The sequence below is a fragment of the Mugil cephalus genome, chromosome 8 (genome assembly GCF_022458985.1).
Source record: "Mugil cephalus isolate CIBA_MC_2020 chromosome 8, CIBA_Mcephalus_1.1, whole genome shotgun sequence".
NCBI lineage: Eukaryota > Metazoa > Chordata > Actinopteri > Mugiliformes > Mugilidae > Mugil > Mugil cephalus.
Window position 1 is genome coordinate 873,044 of NC_061777.1, and position 6,624 is coordinate 879,667.

Below are 6,624 nucleotides of genomic sequence, written 5' to 3' on the forward strand. Positions count from 1 at the left end.
TAGTGGTGTGTGTGTCTAGCTGTGTGGTGGTGTCTTCTTGTTTTAGCTGTGGTGGGTGTAGTGGGATGGCTGTCTGTGTGTGCTGGTGAGGGTGTGTGGTGTGTCTTCGTGTTAGTGGTGTGGTCTAGGATGTGAGTAGTTTGTGTGAGCTGGTGAGTGTGTTGCTGGGGGCTGGAGTGGTCTGTTTGCTGGTGGGTGTAGGTGGAGCTGTAGTCTTGCTGTCTGTTGTTGTGTAGTTTTGTCGGTTGTGAGTCTGTGTGTTTGTTTCTGTTGTGTGTTGTCTTTTTGTGTGTTTGTTGTTGTGTTCCACTCTGATCGACCCATCCTGTCCAGATCCAGACCCGTCATGGATCAGCCCAGTCTTGTCCAACCTCAGTGTGATCAGGACCAGTACAGTCAGATCTAGTCCAGTCTAGACCAGACCAGGACAGTCTCATATGACCAGACCCAGATCTATGATTCATGAACCATAACAGCTATGATCCAGACCCTAGTCTAAGAATCCAGACCCATAAGTCATAAGATCCGACCAGTACATCTATGATCAACCCATCCTAATGATCCAGACCCAGTCTAAGATCCAGACGAGCTGAATGAAGCTTTTAAATCCCAGAAACAAAGAGGAAGTTCAACAGGCGCCATTAGAGGCGGAGGTTAGCTTTTAGCTTCAGGGCTCCTCCATTATGAAGATAAGTGAGTCTGAAGGACGCAGGGAACACTGGTGTTATGAGGACATCACACACACACACACACACACACACACACACACACACACACACACACACACACACACACAGGAAGGATGGAATAAAGAACAGATGATGGAGAAAAAGAAAGATGGATTCAAGAGAGGGAGGATGGAAAAGGAATAAAAAGTAGAAGACAGAGTGAAAGAGAGAATAAAAAAAGAAAACTGAACGAGGGATAAATGACAAAGAAGAGATAAAAGATGAAAGAGAGAAAGAAGAAATGAAAGAATGAAAACAGAATGTGAATAAAAGAGAGAGAAGAAGGAAGGAGGGAAAGAATTAATAAAAGAATAGAGGACGAGTAGAGGAGGAAAAATTGAATGATAGAAAAAACAAGAAAGAAAGAAAGAAAGAATGGATGGATGGGTGAAAAATAAAAGAAGATAAGAAAGGAAAGAAGAACTGGAAGAAGGAAGGATAAAAAAGAAAAATGAACAGCGGGAGAAATGACAGAAAAATAAACGAAGGATGGAAGGAAAGAAAGACAGAATGAAGAGATGAAAAGAAAATGGAAGAAGGGAAATAATGAAAGAATAAAGGAAGAGAAGAGGAGGAAAATGATAAAAGATAGAAAAAACCTGAATGAAGGAAGGAAGAACATTAATAAACTACAAATATTATTAAGAAACTACAAATAATTTTACAAACATTTTAATACATTTAGACACTAATGAAACCTCCGCTCTTTAAACTCATCCCTGTGTGTGTGTGTGTGTCTGTGTGTGTGTGTGTGTGTGTGTGAGTGTGTGTGTGTGTGTCTGTGTGTGTGTGTGTGTCTGTGTGTGTGTGTGTGTGTGTGTGTGCGTGACCTCCCGCTGGTCGTCATGGCTCCCGATGGTCGGGGGTCAGCGCTGGTCGATTTTCAATCTCCTCAGTGAGACGGAAACAACGAGACGGACAAGAAATGAGACAGAAAGACAAGACGGGGGACGATGTCTCACCTGAGTGTTGGACAGGAGACACATTGAAATCAGAGACGTCCACTTTAACCTGAACACAGCTGGAGCTGTGCCTCAGCCCTGAGCTCCTCCTCAGAAGAAACCGCTGTATTTGGTTCATTAAATAAAGACTTTACACCATTTAAATTATTTCTTTATAGTCAACAATCAGCTGCTTAATCATCCCACTCACTAATCACCACCCACGTCATCTAATTCACCTCGTTAAACTTTCTCCAACATCATTAAGAACTTCCTGCGTCAAACTATTAAAAAAATGTTAAAAATCTATCGCTCATTGTTAATTTACTTCCATTATAGTTATTATTGTTGTGTTTTATCGTATTTTAAAATGTGCCAAATAAAAATCTCTGAGTGTCCCTGAAGGCACCGCGTTGCAGGTAAAGTGATGTCATCATTAGCTAGCATTAGCAGCTACGCTACATGGCGCCAGAGCCTTACCTGACTCCCACTCAGGCTCCTCCCTCCCCAGGTGTGTGTGTCATGTTGTCAGCCCCGCCCCCCCCGGGAGCCATGCAGGTGACTCACCTGAGGGGTCAAAGGTCAACCGGCTGCTTCCCCAGGACCCCTGACCTCCAGATACTCACCCACATTCACACATTCACACTAATCAACCCTTAACCAGTGGAACAGAACCAGTCCATTCAGAAAACTTAAAACCCATTTTTATTCCGTGGCTTTCAGCTCTTTTCAGCTCTTCTTTGCTGCTTTTAGTGTTTTATAGTGTTTTCATTGCTTTAATCTTTTTAATTATTTGTTCTATGTCTTATGCTTTTAGAGTTGAGTTGAGATATTAACCCTGACAAGCTAATATTAGCTTATTATATTATGCTAGCTTAACCCTCTATAGGGCCCAGGAACCATATGTGGTAACTTGGTGTCATGGTTCCTCTCAGCGAGGTTTAGTGTCATGTGGTTTTCACTCAGCCAATCAGAGAAGATCCAGGAAACATTCTCGGTCTGATGCACAGGTGTCGAAAGCAAAAGTGCTTTTTTAATAGGTCAATATTAACTGTTATTGTGTGGACATAAGACGACACTGAGACCTGGAACTAAACACAAACTGCTCTTCTTCTTCTTTTTGTTTTTCTTTAGAAATGTCCAGTTGTTCATTCCATGTTTTGTAATAGTTCAGTTCATTCAGTGGAAACATTTGTCATAGTTTTCAGGTTATTATCCTGTTGTGTTGCAGGTCCAGACCCCTCGGTATGAACGTGGCCCCTGGACCAGCAGCACAGACACAGCTAACATGCAAAGCAACCAGCATCAAAATAACTTTATTGTTCACGTCTGCAGCTCAAAAGAAAACGTTTGTATTAAAACACTTAAATTAACTAGATCCAGCAGAAAGAAAGAAACAGATAAATAAATAAATCTAAATAAGAGTCTGTTCTCACCAGAGGGAACTGATGGAGCCGGTTGCCGTGGTGACGAGATAAATGGAGGCCGTTGTGATTCAGCTCTTGTTTCTGGACCTGCAGGTATTCAGATGTTCAGAGCACATTCAGTCACACCTGTTTCCCAGCATGCTTTGCTTTGCTTTGCTTTGCTTTGCCTGGGTATCGTTTAGTCTGGTCTGCGGGAGCTCTGCTGTTAGAGAATCAATCACAGATCAATAACAGAGACATCATCATTATCTACGCTTAGAAAAACACAGGAGCTGCAGCAGCAACAACAAACCTTCACTTCACTCACATCATTCAGCAGCAGCTCAGAGATCCATCAGTTAATCAGCTGATTCATTATCAGCACAAACTGCATTTAATAATGTTCATTCATGTGCTAATTCTCACTTTTTATTTTACTAGATTTTACTTTTGATCATTTCAGTCTTATTTTATTTCATCTTTTTACTTGTGGTCTAATATTTATTTGTTTTTTATTTGAGAACTAATATTAATGTTAGTAAGGTGTTAAAACTAATGTTTGTTAATCAGCTGATGAATCAATTAATCAAGCTAACAATAAAACAATAAGCTTAAATAAACTACATTTGCTCAAACACGTTGACGTTAGCCGCTAATGTTTAACATTAGATATAATGAGCCAATGCTAGCGACAACAAAGTAAAATAAACGTGAATATTTTGACTTTAACTTCACGTAAACAAGCTAACGTTAGCTTCAACGAGCTACCAAGCGCCCAATGGTCTTAAAGATAAGTCGTTTAAAATTTGCATTGACAAGATGATGCTGAATCTGTAACGAGCATTAGCTTTAACGGCTAACGGCAGGCTAACAAACATTAGCCCAAACAAGCTAACGTTAGTTACAGTGTGCGACTCTTTAAGATTCAGTAAATGTGAAATAACAGGAAATCTCACTGAAATAAAAATAATAAATAAATAATTCAATCGTTAGAAATTAAATTTGACATCTATTCAATTAACTAAACGTTTAACAAAACTATTATATATATAATATTATATTTTATTATATTAATATAATATATTAGAACATCATGCAGAACAAACTGATGTTAGTTTAAATCACTTCACTTTAACTGTAATGAATTCACAAATATAAGATGAGTTGCATCTATCGTAAACACATTAAAGAAATATTGTATATTTTATAGTTTATTGTTCTGCAGCTGTGGGTAAAAGTGTTTGTGTTTATTTATTTGTCTGCGTCTGTTTTGCCTTGATATTGTTTGTCTGTGTTGTAATTGTCCATTGTACGATGTGTCTTTTTAAAATTGTCTCCTGTTACGTTATCCAGGAACACACACACACATATATATACATATATACATATATACTGTATGACTCAAATAAAATAGGTAAATCGCTTGATCTATAAAAATTACAGCGAGGCAGAAAATATATATGTGTGTATACAATCTATAATATATAAGGATATAAAATATGAGAAATATAATAATATACATATATGAGTATAACATGTGGATGTATATGTAGAGAAATATGTCTGATATAAAGAGTCAGATCAGGGAGAATATATGAGGATAAATAAAAACAGTTTAAAGCTGCGACTGAGCTCATGTTTTTATTTCTCGTGTCTCAACGTTCGGATGAATTTACTGATCAGAAATAACACGTCAATAAAACTCACTCATTCATTAAACCAGAGTGATTTCATTTAGTGACGGATCAGCTCAACAGATTAAATTAAATTAATTAATGATCTGTCTGATTGATACATAAAGAAAATAAATTTAAAATCTGAAATCACTGAGTTCAGTCTTTAACTGATTCTTCTTCGGTTTCATGTTTTAATCAATGTTTCTTTTATCTTTTTATTGTTTCAGACACTGAAACAATAAAAAGACAAAAACCTGATAATATATAATAATTGAATCCAGTGACACCAGAAGCTTCATTTTATTTTTCAGATGTGATTTTAAATCTTCAAAGTGAATCAAACTGCAGCAGCGCCACCTACTGACGACAGTTTTAAAAGCTCTGCATCCAGAAAACAAACCAAACCACTTTCATCCTCTGTCTTTTCTCTTAAATCACTTTAAAACGGATCAGATGTGGAGCTGGTTTATTCTGATTTATCAGACTCTTTAACGGATCATCAGGTGGAATAAGATAAGATAAGATGAGATGAGATCAGATCAGATCCCAGAGGAGGAATCTCATCGTTAACAGCAGCAGAGACGTTCAGCGTCTAAAAAAACAGGACAGGTATGTTACAAACAAACAAGGTACAATTCAAGGATACAGACAGTGTGTGTGTGTGTGTGTGTGTTAGAATTATTAAATTATTTCTTTGTCGTTTTGGATCCACAGAAAAATGTATGATTTCTACAGTGTAACCACGGCAACAGCAGCAACAACAACAACAATAATAATATAATATAATAATAATTATTAATGATAATAGAAATGATCTGAATAATTAGAATTACACTCACATGACAAATACAATAATTACTCCTGAACCAATATTTATTATTAATGAATAAAATAATTCAAACAATATAATCACAGTAATATTAATAATATTAGTAGAAGATACTAAAATAATATAATAATTATGATCATTATTATTACTTCTACATCAGAATCAGTAGATAGTAGTAGAGATAATATTAATAATTATTATTACGTATCTTTATGACTAGTATTAATAATAATAGGCAGATAAATCTTTGACTCTCGTCCTGTGAACATCTTCACGTCACATCGTGACCATAATAACACCGGTAACCATAGCAACCACACACCAAACCGGACTGAAACACAAACCTGTGGTAAATTAATAAAAATAATGAACCTGCTAAAAGTTTAAAATTAATTAAAATGAGTTCAGCACCAGAAAAAGAAGAGGAGCAGGAGGAGGAGGAGGATGAAGATGAAGATGAAGATGAAGAGGAGCAGGAGGAGGAGGAGGAGGATGAAGAGGAGGAGGAGGAGGAGGAGGAGGAGGAGGAGGAGGAGGAGAGAGAGGAGAGAGAGGAGGAGGAGGAGGAGGAGGAGGAGGAGGAGGAGGAGGAGGAGCAGAGTTACTGTGAGTTTGTTTAAAAGGTCAGAGAAGAGAAAGAGTTCAATATTCACTCAGAGCAGGAGGTCAGTTCACTGTAAAACCTCAGAGGCGACGAGACACAGAATAATGAAAATAACACGGCCACTTTATTAGGTACAATAGAATAGAACAGAACAGAACAGAACAGAATGTCTCTGTTATTATCATGAGGTTCAGTTGCCATTTTTAAAAATACAATAAAAACACACAGGAATGAAAATAACGCACTAAAAGACGTAAAAAGAGTAAAATAAATGAATAAATCTTAAATGTAGGTTTTTCTTCTCTGTACCTAATGAAGTGTCAGAGTAAACATGTGAATAATAATGAGTCCGTTTATTCTCCACACAATAACATATTCTTTACTTTTCATCTTTGTTGCTTTAAAATATTTTGACTTTTCAGCGTTTGTCAGGTTTTTAC